General features: G+C 45.3%; 1 long non-coding RNA gene across 1 annotated transcript; it reads left to right on the forward strand.

The window, feature by feature from the left end:
* Positions 1-541: 541 nt before the first annotated feature.
* On the forward strand, positions 542-4,363 carry LOC139058990 (uncharacterized). Its single transcript, XR_011513786.1, has 5 exons — positions 542-739; positions 1,071-1,306; positions 2,925-3,090; positions 4,014-4,130; positions 4,307-4,363. It is a non-coding gene; the product is annotated as an uncharacterized lncRNA (long non-coding RNA).
* Positions 4,364-22,053: the final 17,690 nt, after the last annotated feature.

Here is a 22,053-nt window from a genome sequence, read left to right on the forward strand (position 1 = left end):
TACACACAAACAAAGGAAGGCAGGCTCGAGCGAGGCAGATTATGATGGCACGCACGCAGAAACAAGCGCGGTCAGGCCCGATCGCGGAGACTGCGAAGGAGCGGAACAGCGGTGCTGACGTCACTACGGCACGGTTTGCGGTCTCCGCTCGTATCGTCAGGGTCAGCAGCAGCGCGCGGCGCTGGACGCGGGGCGGAGCGACAGCGCAATTTTAACCCGCAACTACGTCGTTCATAAGTGAGAAATCCCGCCAAAAAATTTTACGTGCATGGTTTATAAGGTTAGCGCATCCGTACATGAGCATCTTATTGATTTCGAGAGACTCTTCAGCTTCCCTTTAGGTGCCGAGGTGTGTGGACTTGTGAATTCGATGAATTTATCCGCAATCGTACACTGTAAAAAATTGCGTTTTTTTTTACGGCAGATATGCCGTAAAATATGCCAAATCTATACCGTAAATTAGAAAGCAGTGCCACCACTGTTAAAAAGCTTCGAGAGCCTGGAGAGGGACGAAGAGAGAGGAGTTTAGAGAGAAGAAGGACGAGCTGCGCGGATGCTCATTGGCGCGCCGCCGTTCGCGGCGCGCGAAACGCGCATGCGCAAAGGCATTAGCGCGCGCTGTAGAAGGCAAGACGCACGCTACAGCAACTTCGGCCGTCCCGACGCCGCGGCTTTGGAGCCAAGTGGAAATCGTACAAGTGCACACAAAGAAGAACGGTTGGTCGCCTTGTAAGTGCAGGTAGGTCGAGTCATTATGCACGGGTCAGTGGTGTTCTGCGAAGCGTATGCGATCTTGTTTGAGTGTTGAGCTAGCGGTTGAGCTTGCCAAGTCTGCGGTGTCGCCTGCGGAACGCTTCCGCACCACTCTTCGGCTTCGCCAAGGTTCCTTTCTCCCGCTTTTGATTTAAACGGGTTTGGCACATTCATTGACTTGCGCACGTGGTAGTGCTGTTGCAAATTGTTCGCTATCCAGTCTCAGCACTACACGTGATGCAGTGCTCTTCGTCACTTTTGCATGCTTTCGTGAGCCCGCTGCGCCTTTGTTGTGAGCGTTGTGGCCTTGTTTGCAGATCGCGGCGCGGCGGCGGAAGCGGGCGTTGCAGCGCCATTGGGGAAGTCGAGGTGGTTCACGTTGCGACTTCCTCAACTATGTTTCTCTTCTCCGCCCGTCACCGCAAGAACTCTGGACGTTCTGTGTGCTCGCATGCCACGGACTGTGTGCGACGCATTTGCAGCCATGTCTCATTGTAAGACAGGTTGATTTGATTTGAGGACACACCGCTTTCTGCCTGCATAATCGCAGCAGGTACGTGCATTCAACGTATATTTGGCATTTCGTTGGCTATAAATGGTGCCAAAAAGCTTCAATTTTTATTGGATAAAGAAGTTATAATGTAGCATCCGTATAGCCCGGAGTGTTTTGATGATTTACCTTAACGAATTACATGAGGCACTTGCAGTTATGGTCTGACCTATTACACTGCCATGCTACAGAAAGCAGACCGTAGTGATGATTTCACCGTTGTACAGGCCTCTTTTATTTACGGAACGGCAGACCAATAAAATTTGGTGTTCACAGTCTAGTTATTGAGAAAAGAAGTCAATATAATGTGAAATGAACGTTAAGACGGTGTAATAAACTAAAGTATGTAACTTTTGTTCTCTGTTTTATACCAAGTATAGTGATCGGAAAATTAGGGCTAGTTATTGTTTTAGACTGGCGCATTTTTGGAAATATCTAACGCAAGCACCCAGTTCGAAATATTAGGCTGGAAATGTTGGTGCCAAGTACATCAGCACTGTATATGGTTCTACAACTGAGACCTCCATATACAAGGGTTTACAAACCAATATGGAATGTTGGTATACTTGAAGCCGATATTTCAAGGCAAGTGTTTTAAACCGCATGCTCTCTCTCTTGAATTTTACAAATATTGACTTACAATAAATATTCACTGGGGCCATTTCTATAATTTCCACATAAGCCGTGAAACCTGTGATGAAAAATATAACTAATGACTTCCTGTCAATATCCTATGCTGACAGTATGTTAGTGTCTCATTATGTTAACGACAGAGCTTACTACACAACAGCGAAAATTAATATTTAGTACTCGGTTTTCTCAGGACAGTTCAGCAACAAAATGCAGCCAATATGTGTTATTATTCCCTTTAAAGAGTGATCTTCGTGTGCACCATGTAGGGAAGTATGAGCATGCTATATAGTTATATTTGGCTGAAAACAAGTGAAAGAGCATACATTTAATCACTGAGCCTGTTTTTTTTTTTGCTCTATGCAAAATTTTTGTTGCTGAATTGCAGTTTTAATGTTCTTCCACATATTTTATATAGCAGTTCCATGGGTTACGCAGTCTGCCAACTACATGGACATATCCTTAATATTCAGTTCATTTTCGGGTTGCTTTCTGTTATTCAGTATGCTGCCACAGAGCCAGTATCTGCATTTTTTATGTGCCAGCAGTCTTCACAAGTAACTGTATAGCAATGGCTTGTAAACCGCTAACTGTATGCAAATGAGTCATAGTCAAGTATTAAAAAAATTGGGTCAAATTTGTCGCAAATTTATGTCTTTGAATGGGTATGCATATGGTAGACGCTCTTTTTGTTCGAGTATGCCTATAGTTTCACTTCTCTTTATTTAAATACTCTTGATAACTTTGCCCAAAATAGTTTTCAAAAGCCATTTATAGTTTCTTTCCTGTAACACTATTTTGTGGTTTAAAGAAAACTAAAGACCTGCTGGTTTAGGAACAAGTGGCACACAACACTCAGTGAAAATTAGAAAGTGCCCTAGAACGTAACTTTTAGAATGCATATACTTTGCATACGACTGGTAAAGAACAGTTGATGCAGCAGTCAGCCCTATCATGTAAAAGTGACAAGTACTCTTTTCATTTTGTTTAGGTGATGACATCTGGATGCCTGAAGAGTACCTATTGCTTGTTGATGGCCATGTTGTGGCAGCAGCAAGGATGTTCAAGCAAGCATTCCGCATGCTGTTTGCAGCTTACTGCTGCTTCCACATTTGTTATGCAGAGAAGGCGTCATGCACACTTGAATTCATACAAAGGTATATTTGATTTTCTGTTTATGCTTGTATTTGTTTTACATCATGCGCATTAATAGCATATATTATACTGTCCTTAAAAGAACGAAACTGTATACAAGCACCTTTAACAGTGCTGTGGATATTGTAAATTCAGTGTCCTAGCTTGATAAAAGAAATTGACGGTAGTTGGCAGCAGGAACCAGCAGACATTGCTTCTGTGTAATCAAAAATAACACTGGATGATTTGAAGCTTAGTCCACTTTCTTCAGCTCCATAGTACACGTCTGTAAAGCTGAAAAATGTTGAGGCCTAAGTTTCAAATTACACAAAAGTAATGCGTTCCGGTTCCTGCTTATTAGAGTTATTTGGAAGGTCAAGCTGCTCCCATATTTATAGCAGCGAGATTTATAATCAATTTGCAAGCCCCCAAGGTAATAAGCAGGTCTAAAATATCCATAGGTAAAATGTGTTCACATTAAAGAATAAAAGCACTTTAGAGATTTGTTGCATCTAAAAGCAAAACCCATCTGTGGCTTTTTTCTATGATGAAAGTCAGTCAGACCTCCCACGTGCACCTTACACCAGATGCACCTGTATGATAAAAGTCAAAAGTCACATCTCCTGGGTGTTAGGTGGAGAAACGGTGCACGAAAATCGGGGACAAGACGAGAAGTACTCAGCAGGCGTTGTCGGTTGCTAGATTTTTTTTGCGCTGTTTCCTATTCAACTTTCTCATAAAACAACTTGTCCAACTTTGAATCCTTTCGTAGGCTGGTGTTCTTTAAAAAAAAGTGTATTATTTGTATGTCATGCCTGAAATCAGCGTGAGCTATGGCATTAAAAATATTCCAGATTTTGCGAATCATTTCTTTATTGCCGTTATATATAGGCTTTATTGCAATTTTGCCTGCCTTCTCTTTAACGGGGGGGGGGGGAGCATTTAGGGCATTTTCGGCATAAACCCAGACCGTGGACGGAAGGGCAAAAAAGGAAATGTGGCGGTCAGCAAGAAAGTTCTTGCCTTGGTGCAGCGCATTACTGAGTGTGAATAGAATGTCCAGGTAAGTCTGCCCCATATACCTGCCTTCTCTGTTTTGTGCTTTGAAAATATGTTATAAGTCATTCTACCTTTCATAAAATGCAAACCACTCTTTTCAAGAGCACTCACATTCTGTGTAAGCACCTCTTTATAGCATTTGGAAGCCCACTGAGTCATTTTTTTTACTTTGCCCCACAGCATGGACTAGTTGACCACACGCAGGGATACTTTTTCGTCTGCCAAGCAGCCCAGAACTTTACCATGCGAACTACAGAAATGGTTCCCTTTCACCAAGTCATCTACACAAGAAATAATTTTAAAGCTACGTGAAGTGCAATAAAGTGTTTGGAAATATTTGTTGTTCATTATAAAACATCACTGGATGTTTCCCAGTGTAAAGTTTTCATTCTGTATCAGTGGTGCTTCAAAACGTGAGCTGGCCATTACAATAAGTTAAGCTCCTCGCTTACTTTATTTGTATTTGATCCGTTGACAGGGCTGATATTTTGTAGCGATGCCTTTTCTGATTCTGTACTTTTTCGTGCTTGGCCATTGGTCAGAGCGACGGTGTGCCCTCATTATCAATAGGATCAGACAGCCATTTGTGGTGGATTATAAGAATAGCAAAGAATAAGGCATCGCTACAAAATAGTGGCCAGGAGTATGGTGCCCCTAATTACCTGCAAATTACTGGCAGCTGTCTCAGTACATTGCATATTTTCTCTGATGCGGTATTTGCACTGCATTGGTGCTTAGTTGTGTTGCAGCCTATTTCAGCTTCAGTCAGTAAGTGCGATATATCTTGTTGCAGGAAGGGGAGAGTTCCGCATCCCGACTACCCTGACTAGAACATTCAGATTTGGAACAGTCAGACCGCGTGAAACAAGCGATTAAAAGTACAGCATGCGAATATATTGTTTTTAAGGGACAGTATGTTCAATATTGAAATTAACGATGCAGTTGTGCAGCGTCTAGCTTCATTTTCGCAGGCGGAATTGATGCCGTAACGGTGGTATTTAATAGCAAAGTAAAACAACTGACGAGTGATTTTCAGCAGGAACTGTAAAATTTACTGGCGGTACCCGTAAAAAAAAAATTACGGGTCTGCGTTATTTTTACTGGAAAGGTGCGAATTTCACGAGCAACGCCCGTGACTAAGAATAACTGAGATCCGTAATTTTTACGGGAACAAGTTGGCAGCCAAAACTGACGGTCGAATTCCCGTAAAAACAACGGACAATTTTTTACAGTGTACTTTGCCGGAATACTTAATTTCATATTCTGCCCTGGAAATCTGATTAAGCTTAGCTTATGGTGCATCGAGGTTGGGTAAAGTTCTTGTGAATGGGTGGGCATCTTGCGCCACCTGCAATTCAAGTAGCATCAACCAAGTCATTGCTATCGTATGGGTGCAAGTAGATAGGATTACGGGTTGCGTTTGGTTCACGAAGCCGACTCGTCCTTGTCGCAAACAAGTCGCGGCATCCGTAACTTGCTAGAATGACCCTCCGGGTTATTCAAGCACCCCATTTTGAAGACATTTTGGTTTGAGCTTAAAAGGAAGCTGAAAGGTTTTCCAGAAAAAATGAGTGAACATCTGTACATAATGGTTTTCAACCCTCCGAATTCGAATATCGTATCGAAATTGAGCGAAAGAAAGCGCAAATATATTTTATTTCGACGAAAAGTGCAGCAGCGGACACGCCCAGCTCGCGTGTCTTGTTTCCACCTGTGATTGGTCGGGCGCCTCGTGACGTCAACTCTAGTAACCGACCGCTGCCGCTACACATGAAGCGTGGTGCCAGGTAGTTTGGTGCTGTTTTTCTGAGACGGTGATGGAAAATTTAGAGAGACTGCGTTTTTCTGAGGAGTTCGGCGTTACTCCCTACATGTACGAACCGATTGCGAAGAGCCGGCCTCTCGAAGAAGCAAACGATGCTGGTGCAAGCAGTGCTTTCGACGAGAACAAAAGCAAAGTCTTGGGATTTTCTCGTGTTGGAAATGCTCTTTGGTGAGTATGTTTTTTTTTTTTGCAAAGCGATCTAGTGATCTCGCCGATCTTTAGCCGATCTAGTGAGCTCGTTTCCGGTCAAACAACTGTAGTGGCGTGTTCCTGCATGCCTCCTCGTGGAACGTAAGCGGGGATGCGATCGACGGCATTTGTGCGCTTTCCAAAGCTGTCGGCAATCTACAAAGACGGTTTAAACGCGTGAAAAGCTTCCCGGTTCATACAGTGCGTGTAGTGACCTTCATTGATTGACTACCACGTTGACTACCACTCACGTTGATTACCACTCACGTTGACTACCACGCACGTTGACTACCACTCTACATACACGCAGACGCTCAAACAAAGGAAAGCAAGGTCGATCGAAGCAGATTACGATGGCACGCACGCAGAAACAAGCGCGGTCAGGCACGGTCGCGGACGCTGCGAAGGAACGAAACGCTAGAGTTGACGTCACAACACCGCGGTTTCCGGTCTCCGCTCGCATCGTCAGCGTCAGCAGCAGCGCGCGGCATTCAACGGGGGGCGGAGCTAAAGCGCAATTTCAACAGACGATTACGTCGCTCCTGATTGAAAAAAAAAAACAAATTTTACGTACATGGCTTATAAGGTTCCCGCATCCGTATATGAGCGTCTTATTGAATTCGACAGACTCTTCGGCTTCCCTTTAACAGTGCCTCAGGAGAATGTGGAAAGAGACAGAAAACGCGTCCTGTTGCCATTCCGCATATACACCGATTTGCTCATTCGTTAAAAAATGATGCTTCTAAGTGCGATGTCACGGTAGTATGTTCGGCTCCTCGAAATTTTCTCGCATGTGTGCGTGCGTATTTTCTGTGAAAAAATGTCGAGTGTGTGAAGAACGACGTAAAGTGTTTGACGAAAAAAAATGTTCCGCTGGCGCCATATAGAATATTCTTTTAGACAGTGGCATATACATATGCCAGACTGGGTGCTTTATAAGTGATCGCCTGCGAGAGCAGGCTTTATCAATCAAGAATAAGACAGACTCGCATTTGCCGTATCACTGCAAGGTGTACAGGTGTGAGCCTTTGCTGGGAAACCAGCATATTACGCAAAAATAAGGACACGTTAGCATGGCAACTAGCAGAGGCGATGTATATCAAAGTTTGGTGACCAGTGTATGAGCGTTCCGTCATTGTCTCTTCACGAGAATGAGTTTAGCTTCCTGGCTAAGATATGATTAGGTTTGGTTTTCATATCATGTGACCTCACCTGCGTGTGTTCCTGTTCTCACGCCTGAGGGTGGATGTGAAGGAATGGGAAAAAATAAAAATCACTTGCGATTGTGTGCCTGTCCGTGTTTTTTATTCTGTTGTGCGTGTCTTATTTTTGCGCCTAAAATAATTTCTGAAAGACCCTCAGCGGCGTATCGTCCTCTTCGACGTTATACACGCTTTCCTTGTTAATAGTGAGAGGCGCACTGTTCAAGTGCCCTTCAGTTTGCGCTCATGCGTCGGATTAGTTTTCGAGGGGTCGTCAAGCAATATCTAAATGGTGACCGAATTTGCTATGGCGATCTGGCTTTCGTATTATTGAGCAAATAAATGATGTGCATGCCGATTTTCAATCTGGAAGCTACCGATAAGTATGAAAGTTTCCCGCCAAGCACATCTGAGCGCACAGCCTGTAAAAACGAAACTCACCGGTACATGTTATTTTTTCTACTTATATATACTGCTTATCCGTATTTTCTTGCACACGATACCTTGTATAGTGCAAACAACTTGGCTTTGGAAGTCCCATAGAAGCACCAGAGAAATGAGGACTGAATTACCTATTTCTAAAGCACTTCGGTGCACTATAAGCAAATGGTACATGTATAGGATAGTTTACTGTACTTTCCGCACTGCATTCTCTCTTGGAGATTGCAACGCGGTAAGATTATGTCCCTTTCTTTCTGAGCTACTGGCTTCGCTAAACTCGAGCATCAGCATGTATACAAATGTGGACATGTAGCTCCCCTATCCTCAGGCCCGGTTTGTGGGCCACAACTCGCTCCGCGTGCTGCGGCCGTCAAGGAATTGGAAGGTAGCTCCCGGCTGTGCAGCGTGCGCAGTGAAATATAAAAATAACAAAGAACTGTTCAAAGCCCAACCTTGCCGGAGTTGGGTTATCCTCGCATTAGTTCCAACACAGTCGGCGACTCGGTAAAGAACATACTGCTCCAGCCCTCCGGCACGGATCCTGCCGGCTCTACTGCTCTTTCTGCCGGTGATGATGCCCAGGAGGTCTCCCAACCTGGTGGTGCTGCGCTAGCCACGTTCCAACTCATCAAGCTGCTAGCTTTTTGTCCAAATAGCCCAATCGCCTGGCTCCTACAGGTCGAGGCGTACTTCCATCTCTGACATATATTCATTCAACGGACTAAGTTCTTACATCTGGTGTCCTCCTTACCTCCGGACTTCGTCGAGGACTTGGCAGACGTTATCACCTTGCCGGACCTGACCCATCCCTTCGAGCTGTTGAAGGCGGCTATTATTGCCCACAAGTCAGAGTCTGAGCACAGCAGACTCCTGCAGCTCCTCACAGCTACTGAGCTCGGTGACAGTCGCGCTTCACAGCTCCTTCGACGCATGCGCGAGTTTCTTGGCGGAGTCTCCACCTTTCAACAGGAGAAGCTGCTGCGTGAGTTGTTCCTCCAGCCGTTCCCACAGAACGTAGTCCCAGTACTCGCGGCTGCGCGTAATGCGCCATTCGACTAGCTCGCTGAACTGGCTGACCGAGTTGCAGACTACTCGCGGGCTCCTAAGTATCAGCGTCGTTAGGATTCCGCATCCGGCTACTGCCTCAGCCTCTACGCTCGTGAACATAGGAGGCCGTCTGGACGCCCTTGTAAGACGTCTAGATGACCTCGTGCCCTTCTTCGCCGAGGTTCTGTTGCCGCAGTCGGTCTCCGGCGCCACTGCACCCGAAATAGTTTCGAATATCTGACGCGTGACGCGAAAGCTCGCCTTCAGCTGTGTGCTAGTACCACTGCGTATTCGGCACTTCTGCTCCCAAGTGCACCCGTCCGTGTTCCTGGTATAAAACTGATGCGACTGCGCACTGACGGTCGCAAGGCGTACTGGCCGAAGGAGATGCTACCTATTCTACGTTTCTCACAAGATCACTCACACTCACTTCCTTGCCGACACAACATGCCAGGTTAGTGTGATACCAGCCTCTTGTGCAGATCGTGGTCGCGACGAACAATCCTGCTCGCACCAAGCGATAAACAACTCCGTCATCTACACATATGGCCAGCGGTCTCTTACACTTAACTTTGGATTGCGCCGTACGCTTCGCCGGATTTTCATTCTTGGTGATGTCTCGCAAGCTGCTCTCGGCGCTGACTTGCTCAGTTTGTTTAACCTTGTGGTAGACATGCATACTCATCGCCTCATCCATCCCAGCAGGCGCATCTTCATCAACGGTGTACTCTTCACTGTCTCGCAGACGGGACTTCGAGATCTTGCACCCGCGTCGCCGTACGCTGTTTGATCTGGAGGACAAACCAAATTGTTGTCTCCCAGATATTGGACCTTGCCGTTCAGTGCGGGAGTTGGCCGTGGTTGAGAAGGACTTTGAGATGAAAACTGTAGGTTTATTTACATTATTTACAGTGAGAGTACAAAGAAATTAACAGTTATAAAGCCCATGGCAAGAAGCTCGAAAGAGATGAATGAAGGAATGCTTTTCTGCCGCTCCCAGTCTCTGGCTTTTTAACCCCTTCGGGGAATTTAAGTCACGTCCCGTTCGGCCAATCGGTGAGCCCACTCAGGTGTCGTCATTTTCGGCCAATGGTAGGCGCCTGGGCTAGTGTACGTCACATTTGGCTCCGAGGGTCGCTCCTTGGGCTCCAATTGTCCGTGGGAATATTGTCTGCGGTATTGCCTTCCTGGTCTGCAACTGCCGTCACAAAGACGCACGGGGGGGATTGCTCCCAGAGCTTCACGGTGCATTACGGCCGTCGTTGCCTCGCGCCTTGCAAGCGCCGTCACAATAGGCAGATGGGAGGGAGACGGGTTGTCTTCGAGCGACCATCAGAACAGCAAAGCAGCTTTCCTCGGGACCCAGGTTACCTGGAGCCGTGCCAGGCTCCCGCTACATGTTCAGGAAGAGTCAAACAGTGGTACAAGAGCTCCACATAAAGGCGCACGAGATGGGAAACGCCACCTTGTTTGGACGTGCTGTGCATCGGGAACGTGGTAGATGTGCTCATGCGCTCCTTAATTACGTGTGACGAGATTAGATGTGGTCTACTGAACTCGAAGGAGGCTCAGAAAAAGGTCCCGTATCTAACAACGCAAAAATCTTCACTGATTTTCCCAATTTAACGAAGCCGCGTACCAGACAGGTACCAGTGAAGCACTCAATCACTCCCGACATTGTGACCACGGGACCAAGTCTTTACTCGGTCCCGCCCACTCTCTGGAGACGGCCTCGCGAAGGGTCGCTGCTAGTTTGAGCGCATGCTTGAACTGGGCATTGTGCGACCTTCGTAAAGCAACTTCATGCCGCTCCACATGGGGCCAAAAAAGGACCCTGCGACTAGAGAACATGTGGGGATTATCGCGCTCTGAACGGCCCCATTTTGCGAAACCGCTATCGACTTCCTCACATACCAAATGTCACATTGAATTTGGCTGCGTCCACGATCTTCTCTAAAAGTGACTGAGTGAAAGATTATCACCAAGTTCCTATGGAGCCAACTGGCGATCCGAAGCCACCCATTACAACCCCTATCGGCCTTTTCGCATATGTGAGGAGGCTTTTTCGATTGCGCAACGCTGCACAGACGTTTTCAGCGCACTGTCAACAAGGTCACGCGAGGTCTCGACTTCTTTGTTGGCTTACTTTGATGATCTCCTCGTCGCAAGCTCATCTGTCCCCGAGAATGAAGTTCACTTGCAAGCCCTTTTCCAGTGACTTGATGATTACGGTCTCGTCATTAATCCGAAGAAGTGCCTCTCTGGCGTCGCTACGACGAAGTTCGTAAGCCCCACGAGGTATCGGGCCTCTCGCCAACAAAATGAAGGCAATTCAAGACTTCCCACCGCTGACTCCACAAAAAGAGAATTCTTGGGCCTACTGAACATTCATCGCTGCTTTCTTCCGAGGTGTGGCAATTTCCTGAAGCCTCTGACCGACCTACTGGATGTCAAAAAAGATCCGGCTGCTCCACTCGAGTGGACTGAGGAAGCAACGCCTGCCTTCGCTGCTTCCAAGAAGGTTCTGGCAGACGTCGCCACGCTCATACATCCCCTCCGTGATATTCTAATTCATATCATCGCCGATGCATTGACAATGGCAGTCGGCGCAGTTCTCAAGCAACACGTATCTGGTTGGCAGCCTCATGGTTTTTTCTCGCAAGAATTGAAGCCACCTGAAGCAAAATAGAGCACATTTGTTCGGGGACTTCTAGCGGTGTACCTCGCTATTAAATATTTTCGCCACATTCTGCAGGGTAGGGACTATAGCATCGTTTGAGACCATAAGCCCCTGACATTAGCCTTCCATCAGAATCACAGCAACTACACTGCGCAGGAGATCCGCAAACTCTGATTTACCTCCGGGTTCACTGTGGATCGTCATCACGTGCATCGATCGGAAATGCAGCCGCTGATGCACTCTCCCGCGTCGATGCCGTGATGGCCCAACAACCAATAGACATAGAGGGGCAAGCAGCCTTCCAGCGCAACGACCCTCAGCTGCATCACCTTCGTTCCTCATTCACCTTCCTGTCCTTCACTGAGTGCCCTCTTCCATTTTCTTCCTCGTGGATAAAGTGCAAGACGTCCAGTGGCGCTTCTCGACTCCTGGTGCCTTTGGCATTTCGTCGTGCCATTTTTGATCAACTGCACAACATGAGCCAACCAAGAATTTGTGCGACCCAGAAGCTAGTCAAAACTCGCTTCCTTTGGCCTACTATCAATGCAGACGTCCATCGCTGGGCGCAAACCTGCCTTCAATGCCAGCGCGTTAAATTTCACCATTATACCGTCACATATAATTACCCATTTCGGCCTTCAGACACGAGGTTTTGCCACGACCACCTCGACATTGTCGGCCCTCTCCCACCATCATTTGGCGCCTCTTACCTCTGACGTGTGTGGACCGCTTCACTCGATGGCCAGAGGCGTTTTCCATTACAGACATTACAGCAGAAGCAGTTGCTACAGCTTTCGTAAACGGCTGGTTGTCGTGTTTCGGATGCCTTTCTGTCGTCACCAGCAACCGAGGCGGCCAATTCGAATCGGCCCTATTCACCACACTTGCCAAAATCTCGGGCGTTCGACACATCCATACTACTGCCAACCATACTTCCGCGAATGGCATTGTGGAACCATTTCATCGACAACGGAAGGCTGCCCTCTCCACTTATAGGTCGAGGGAACAATGGCTCGTCCACCTTCCCTACGTCCTTCTAGGCATTTGATCAGCACTGATGGATGGCGTAGGTTGCTCTTCGGCTAAACTCGTCTACTGCGTTCTTTTGCGTCTTCCTAGAAAATTCTTCGCGCCGTCGTCGCCATCTTGCGCCCATGATGCTTCCACCTACATCCGAGAACTGCGCACCTCGTTTCATGACTTTGCTCCTGTAAGTCCTGCTCACCTGCAGCACCAGTCTGTATTTGTCAGCCAGGGCATGGATTGAGCCAGGGCATGGAACTCGTGTTGATGTCTGCAACTACTGAATACGACCTAGGGAAAGGCTCTGGCAACTTAATGTGGCTAACATTTCTGAACTGTACAGCAAATTTGGCATTGATGTGCGTGCCACCACGGAAGTGAATCCACAGCAAACATCATGATAACTTTCGTAGTGACCCCAATGCGAACTCTTCAATCTTCTTGCTACGCAAAGTGAACATGTAAATAGTATAAATCATGTGCACTTTTACTAAACATGGTCCGTCATAAATAAAGCCTAATGGCTGAGCAATTATGAACAAATTATTCAGTTTTATTTGTTGGCTTTGATGGGCTTTACAGAAAACTGATGAGTGCATTTGAGAGTTGCACTCGTGCTCTTCCTGCAACTGTTTTACTGAAATAAATGCTGTATTTTAATGAGATCGTCAATTGACTCAGCAGCCTGCAGAACTTACTTTTGTAGCTTCGTACCACTTAGCACTAGAAAGTATAGCTTCCATGAATATATGTTTAGAGTTAATGCATTTTTATCGAGTTGTGTGTGATGTTGTTAGCTTAGTGTAGCAGGGAATTGTGTGCACAATGCTCAGCTGCACTGTAGCCTTCTTCTAACGTGCTTAGAGATGCGGTGGGCTTTATTCCTGGCCTGCCTTCTGCTACTTCAGTTTTTGCATGACAAAATGTTTGGTCGCCTTATAAGATTGCTAGGATGGTTCTTCAAGAGCCATGCAGTTCGTTTTCACCATTGCCCCACAATACAACACAAAACCAGGCCAAGACAATTTTGTTAATGGTATGCAAAATGCAGTAGGCTTGCGGCACTAGTACTGCAGGGCACATTCTGAGACGCGTCCCAATTATGGTAATTTATAATAAATGGGGACGCCCCGTGGATATCCTAAATCTCTTTGTGTAGACCGGATGCACCACAAATTGCTTTATCTGGCCTTTCGGGCTAGCCTGTGCCCGTATAGTAATGTAATTCACAGCGCAAAAACCATGCCGCGCCCTTGTGCCATAAAATCTCAATAATCATCGTCTTTCCGAAACAACCACCACCAGCGCTGGGCTTAGGTGCGCCATGGGAATGCAGAAGGAGGAAATATATAAAAGCTGGAAAAGGGATATGATGAGGAACTAGAAATTATCAAAATCTATAACAATACTCACTTCTTTTGAACCAAGAATCATTGAGAAAATGCAGAGAAACTGGGTGGTGTGAAGGCATTCCACAACAGTGGGCGTTGTAATATCACTCCCAGTTCCTGGCACACTTTAAGAGCTTTGAATGTGGTGCCTTAATGCTCGAATATCTATGTAAGACATACGCTGATTAGCACATCGGTACATAGAAGGCACGCTTAGCCACGAGGCTGCCTGTTCTAGGATGTTAATTTGTTCAACTCAAGCTTACGCTTAGTGTCCGTTTACGGCGCTGAGAAGCCGCATGTGCGTTGAGCTCGGAACGCTCTCATCGTACTCTTCTTGTATAGTCGTCAAACAGTCAAAGTTTCCATCAATGTCTATATTGTCACGTGGTGGTGACGTTGAAGAACACAGTAGCAATACTGTGAAAGACAAAACCAAATTTTATTGGGCCAGCTGTGCCCACAAAAAGAGGCTACACTTATAGCGCAACAATAGCACAACAACGATGATAGGGAACTAAGATGCCGAATAGTTCCGTTAACACAGTACAGGCATAAACCACGGCTACAGTAAATGCTGCCTCCGAAAGAAGCGAAACCTGCGCAAGTCTATACTTTAACAATGATGAACAAGTGACAACAAGCGAGGGACCATATAAAAATTACTAACAGCACTGGTACTTGTTTTTTTTTTCTTCCGTCGTCCTTCGTCTCTTGGTGCTTAGACCTAATGCGGAAGCAAAATGCTGCTTTATTTATTGAGGTTACACTGCAATGTATGTTCATCTACATATATTGGTTAATGGTTAATGCCATTAAATATTTCCAAAACTAAACTCATGTCTTTCACCAATAGGCCACGAATTCTAACCACCTACTCCCTTGATAACAACCCTGTGGAACTCGCAACTACTTACAAGTACCTTGGCATCAATCTTCAATCAAACTTATCATGGAATAATCATATTAACCTTACCCTTGCCTCTTCAAATCGTACTCTCGGACTTATTAAACATAACTTAAAAAAAGCCCCAATGCATGTTAAAAAACTAGCATACAGAACATTAATCCGTCCTAAACTAGAATACGCGTCTGCCATCTGGGATCCCGAACAAACGTATATCATAAGTAACATCGAAGCCTTGTAGAACCGTGCTGCGCGATTTATATTTTCAGATTATTCACGTTACACCAGCGTCACCGCGTTAAAGAATAAAGCTGACTTGGACAACTTAGCACTTCGCCGTAAAATTTCTCGCCTAACACTTTTCCATAAGCTTTATCACCATCCATCACTTCACGATGATTTCTTTCAGTCACCAACAGTTATTTTTCCACGCCGTGACCATCCATACAAAGTCAAACGCATTAACTGCCAGTCATCCCATTATGCATCTTCGTTCTTACCACGCACAATAACTGAATGGAACGCCTTACCATCAGTCATTGCCACGGAACCAGACTTGACTAAGTTTCAACATTTAATTCGCTCACGACTTGTCGACTAATCGTATTATTATTCTTTTTTGGGACTTTTACAGTGTTTTTCGATATTTGTTGGTGTTTTTAGTGCAGTTGCCTTATGTTCTCCTAATATGTACTAATGTTTTCTCTGTAATAATTGTGACCTAATTATCTTGTATGTTAACTATGTTTCACTGTATTATTACTTCTGTTAACCTCTCTTGTTTTTAGTATGTACAAACTACAACCAGTGCTTGTGATTGACCCCCCCCCCATGTAATACCCTCGTAATGAGGGCCTTTGGGGGTATTTTGAATAAATAAATAAATAAATCTAAAGCTGCAAAAGTATCGTGGTGCCATCTATTGTGTCCAACTACCACACATAAGTAAGACATAGTGGCACGCCTGGTTATAGGAGAGTTTATAGGAAAGTTCAAGAAGTGTGTGATGATCGTCTTACGTTTGTTATTTCGGTGCTGTGTTTGATTTTCAAAGTGCAGACAGAACATCAGATGCAGAAGAGTGGTGTTTGAACAAAGTGAATAAAGCATGCCAGGACCTATGAGCTGGGCGTTATTCAAAATGCGGGAACATACCAGCAAAATATATTGTTGTAAAGGTGACAGCAACGTGAACGAGCCTAAAGTGGGGGCTAAGTTACCTGGGCAACTGTATGAGGACAAGTTTAGCGATGTTAGGGACAATATCTCGCAGTTCCACCAGCGGGTTACGGAGAGAACAAACGTTGTAATTATATTTAAAGGCTATTACAACAGTGCGGACCGTACAAGTTGAAATGTAGTCTGCGTGAATTAGCGAACGTCGCTTTCTTGAGTAGTGTCAGAAGCTTTGTGTCTGGCACTGCTTCGTAACAGTTTTATTGAATAGCGGAAACAGTGAACCAAGTGCCTAGCCAGTAGTTTTTTCTCTAACATGGCGGCATAGATAAGGGTTCTAAATTTAGCGACATATTCAGACACACTGCGCTGAATCAGCCCAACAGGGAGGTTGAAAACTACTGAACTATAAGAAAAAGCGAAAGTTGTGAAAACAGACAAATTTTGTGGCGACTAAAGCCGAAGTAACCTTGTGCTCGTAACGAAATCAGAGTATCAGAAAGCGCGAAGTTACGGGAAGAAATTCGTAAGATGGATAGGATCTTTATCCATGGTATCTGGATATAATGTAAAAATTATTCAGCGTATCCAGTTTGAAGGTCACAGTATGTCACTCGAGATCCTGGGCTTAAGACTAAAGGGGCTCAAACGTGCGGGGTAAAGTTGATACACAGTTACGTATATCACCATCAGTCAAATAGTGTACATTGGTGGCATTCAGTGCTTAAGCGAGTTTAGTGGGTGCTGTGTTACGAGCACAAGGAGGACTGGGATAATTGTCTTCCATCCACTTTGTTTGCTTTGCAAGCGGTTCCTCATGAGACTACAGGGTTCTCGCCAGCAGAACTAGTGTATGGGAGGACACTCCGTTCTCCACTGAGAATGTTAAAAGAGATGTGGGAGGAAAGAAGAGAGAGCCCAACAGCGGCAGAATACGTGCTAAATCTACTGGAATGGCTAAATGCATCCCAAGAACTAGTCGAAAAGAACATGGGAGTAGCTCAATAGAACGCCACGTTCTATTACGACAAGAATGCGAGGCTTCGTGCGTTTAACGCCGTAGACCAGGTGTTGATACTCAAACCTTCAACAAAGAAAAAATCTTGAAGTGCACTGCGATGGACCCGTTAAAGTGTTGCACAGACTTTTGGATACTAACTATGCTCTGAAAATGCCTGGTCGCAGGAGGGAGGTAAGGATTTACCACTGCAATTTGATGAACCCATACATAGAGCGTAGCGGAGTCTTTAACTGCACCATCAGGGAGCAGGATGACACGAGTACCGAGTTTATTGAGTACAAGGTGATCTCCAACTCTGAAATCAGCCTGGAAGAACTGGTAAAACATTCGGTAAGCTTGCACGGTCTTAGATCCGAGCCGCTAGGTGAGCTAAGAGGGATGTTCGGGGAATATCTCGACAGATTCAGCGATCGGTCAGGTAGAACCGAACTAATGACGCATCAAATAGCACTGACATCAATCGAACCCGTAAGATCAAAGCCTGACAGGGTGTCTCCCACCACAGTGAAAAATTATGGAGCCAGAGATACAGCGCATGCTAGAGTTGGCAGTTATTGCGCCTGCTCAGAGTGACTACACGTCACCGCTAATACTTGTAGAAACACCTAATAAGGACCCTCGTCCGTGTGTGGACTACAGGAGGTTAAATGCCATCACTAGGGATCCGCTGTAGCCAATACCCAACATTGAGGAACGAATTGAAAGAGTTAGCGCTGCTAAATACATTTCAACCATAGATCACGTGTGGGGATACTGGCAAGTTCCCCTTTCAGAAAGTGCGAGCAGCTATGCCGCATTTATCTTACCTGTAGGCACATTCCTCTCTCTCGCCCCCAGCTTCGGGCTGAAGAATGCGCCGTTTAGTTTCTCCAAGTTAATGTATATTAAGGTAATGTATATTGTCCTAAAAGACTTGCAGGAGTTCGCCTTGCCATATCTTGATGATGTAGTAATTTTTTTCGGACAGCTGAGAACAGCACGTATCGCACCTCAAGTAGGTGTTTTCACGGTTGACGGAAGCTGGCTTAACGATAACGGTGGATAAGTGTAGGTTCGGCAGTTCGCAGGTTACTTATCTGGGTTATGTTGTCAGTCAGGCTATGTGGTCAGTAAACTTTTCTCAGCCGTGTACGAAAACAGACATTCGTTCATTTTTGAGACTTGTGGGGTACTATCAACGGTTCATTCCGAACTACTCGCAAATGGTAAGTTCCTTAACGGACGCCGTCCGAAAGTTAGCACTCAATAGCGTGCACTGGGATAAGGACAAAGAGAACGCTTTCCAAAGTAAGAAAACGTTATTGGTTTCTCATCCTGTACTTCACGTGCCAGACTACGCAAAGGAATTCATAGTTCAGTGCGACGCAAGCGACAAGGATATGGGCGTGGTACGTAGTCAGGTCGGCGACGATAATTAGGAAAATCCTATCTTCTATGCCATCCGTAAACTAACTATAAGAGAGGAAGCCTACAGCGCTTCAGAGAAGGAAGGTGCTTGTTTAGTTTGGGCAGCGCAGAAGTTGTCGCGTTACTTGTACGGAGCGAGGTTCATCTTCGAGAGCGACCACTGTCTTCTGACGTGGCTCAATCAAATGTCACACAAGAATGGCGGCTTGCTCCGGTGGAGTATCACTCTCCAACAGTACAAGTGCTCCGTAAGATATAAGAAGGGAAAGTTGCACAGCAATGCGGATGGTTAGAGCAGGCTAATTAGCATTCTGCGTTTAAGGATCCCGCCTAAATTTTGGGGTGGTTATATTTAATTTTGTTAAGCCAAGAAGGTCCCCTCTCCTTTAGCAGGACTCCATCAATGATTGCTCAATTTGTCAGCACGAAATTGCTTCAAAAATTGGCGTCGCAAAATGCAGCATTTTTTGTTTCTGCACTTATGTTTTCTTTGAAGCCTAGCGGTTCGAATGTGAGATTCAAGATACATCATCTCGGCGCAGAGCCGTGTTGTGAGGTTCGCTTTGCAGTTGCTTGTCTTTGTTGGATGTTTTGGGGCGGTGTCATCAATTTACAGCTGGTCGCTGCAAGCCAAGGCATCCCCCCTTGCCATCAGCCATTCTCTTCCTGGCCAGCGGTTATCAGCACTGGCCGGTCGATATTTTCCGGGCCATGGAAAAGCTGTTACGAACGGCCTGCAAAGGTACAGTCCTACAAAATTTTCCCAGCCAGCTGCTACTGCTTCCCAGAAGCGACCATGGTACCCTTCCCCACCTAATGCGGCGACACGCTTTGTAGGGGTGGCGATGTGCCGCATCAACACCCCCTCGGAGCCGCTATGACTAAACCCGGTCGGTGGACCAAGTAATGTTAGTGGATTCACCGTCACCGTCACGGCTGGTTTGAAGCGGTGGAAATCCTGGGAGATCTTTTGCGGCCGTCTCACGGGGCTTAGGAGTAGTCGGTCAATGATCCGACGCAGCGGCCATTGTCTGCGGAATCATCACTGGGATGAAGAGGCGCCTGCTCGGGGCAAGACCCGAGTCTCCTCTCGGCGTGACGTTTTGTGAGGTGTTGTGACGCCATTGCTTGATGCTTTCTAGTGGCTATATATTTTATCAATCTACCAATCAAACAAATTAGAAGTCAGTGCTCTTTTCCTTCTTCTGGCCGGCACGGCTTGTTTCTTCCTTTCCATGTTGCGCTGTAGCAGTTTGGAATTGCAATACCAACTCGCCCAATTCTTAACCCTAACACACTACTTTGCCGCAACAATCGATTCGAGACTTCAGGTTCGCATAATATTTACAATCTTTTTTCTCAAACGCCCTCGACCGCATCCTACGCACAACTTACTAACCTTAAAACTGAGATTTGTTAGATATAATGCCAAAATTTGTTTGATGGATGGAAGCCTATCTATCGAATCGGTCTGTGACTATTCCGATAAACAGTGGTGAATCGGACTATCTTATTGTTTTTTCTGGTGTGACGCATGGATCGGTGCAGGGTTCTATTCTGTGGTTGCTATATATTAAACAAGTTTACACATTTCTGAAACCAGGGGTAACAATATGGCTTTTCACAAACGAGTGTGTAATTTACTGTCCTGTTAAAAGAGCTGTTTACCAGATAAGTGTATCTTGATGTTTTACAACAAATGAAGTATGCAAGTTAAAATAACCTAACAATGTGTGCGACTAACCTGTAAAAAAAGTGTTTTTAAGTTCAACATATCAATTAATGAATACCTCTGTGGTACGGCTGGAGTCCCAATAACAATGTCATTGAAATAGGACATTCACGTCAATGAAGCATGTGCACATGCGTTTAATGAAACCGTATTTCAAGTTAAAAGAACAGCGGTGGCTACCCTTTCAGTAAAATTACCTGCTTAGAAAACACTGGGTAGGTCAATATTAGGATACGGCAGCTTAGTATGCAACCCAGAGGAACAGGACCTAAATAGGCACTAGGAAAGTTTATGAATGGGGCACTGCGATACATTCACATCAGGTGCAAGACATGACAGCACGGCCGCATTTTGCATATGAGCAGACAAATCAACACTTGTATGCTGGAAGTTGGCCTCTTTGAAGCTTCTTTACCGTGACCTCACCAACTTTACAAAAACCGACTACTCGTTGCCTCCAGGGTGCCACTCCAGTAGGACAAACCATGGTAAACACATCGTACCATTTTCATCACACTGCGAGTCACTAAAATACCTTTTTTCTCATTAATGGCAGGCTCTGAACTGCCCGCTCGAGTGAAGTTTGTTCGCCATCTGCGAATTCGTTTGTGCCCTCACTTCGATCGCACCTTAAGTCACTGCCAGAATGATTAACGCGTTCTGTGCTCCTGGCTTAGCGCTAGTTTAGGGATAATTTTTCTCTATAGCGCATTCTCTTAATGTGCTTATGTATGTTCAGTTATTTTTAATGGTATTTTTCTGCACCTTTCTTCATACGTTCATGCATGGGTCTTCTTTTTCCTTAATATACTTGACTCTGACATTGCAAGCAGACAATAAATATCCCCCAATGTTCTATTCACAGAGACTACTGTGTGTGAGAAACTACAGCGCTTGTTGAGAGATGCCTATTAGTTTCCAGGTGCACTCGAAAATTAAAAGACGGAATTGTTTAGGAAGCACTGTTGGATTTTATTCAATAAATTATACACTACCTTCTAAAACTGGTATAGCGCAATATGGAGAGCAAGAAGCAGGCCACTGGATCTGGATGTTGCGAACTTTATTTCTATTCACTTACCTATTTGTGCCTTTCATTCTTTACGCAGGATTTATTTCGCCTTAATAAGGTTAATGGTTTCTTGAATTTGAAAGTGATATCCTCTAAAAACAGCATTGGTTTACCCAACAGGATCTATTCGCATTGGCACACAGTGACTTGTATGCGTCATGATAGCTAATTAAAACAATTTCATGGTTGCAGAAGTCATTCACTACAGAAGTTTCTCATTTTTCAATTGACGCTATTATCCAAGTATTCAATGCTGTGGTCGATGTGCCTGTATTCTTGCTAAAATTAATGCGATTCATGAACATTGACAGAGCATATGTAATGACATTTTTTTAGGGGGGATGCAATTTCATAAGCTACATTGCTGCAGCACAGTAATACCGGTTACCCTAGATGATCTCCAGAAAATGCAATGGAGATTAACCACATTGAATGCTTTGTTAATTTCACTTTTTATGTTGTCATTTTCAGTAAACAGTGTTTTGTGGCTTGTGACCACGGGGTGCGTTTCTCACAAGCAGTGAGCTTTACGGAGGCAAATTGTCTGATTATATGTTGAGCATTCCCTATGCTGAGGAGTGTTTCACAACGCTGGAGTTTCTCTAAGGGTACTAGACATTGCTATTCAGTATACCAACGAGCTCCTTTTAAAATATTTGCATTACTGCCACTTACAGCACGCACTAAAAAGACGGACACAGAAGATGCAAATGTTCCGACACGCTCAGCTGGCTACCGTATCTTTAAAACAGTTTTTTAGCTTCAGTTTAGGCTTACATGTGTACTCCACTGTAATGCTCCTTCGATTTCAATT

This window comes from Dermacentor albipictus, chromosome 1, assembly GCF_038994185.2.
Source record: "Dermacentor albipictus isolate Rhodes 1998 colony chromosome 1, USDA_Dalb.pri_finalv2, whole genome shotgun sequence".
Classification (NCBI taxonomy): domain Eukaryota; kingdom Metazoa; phylum Arthropoda; class Arachnida; order Ixodida; family Ixodidae; genus Dermacentor; species Dermacentor albipictus.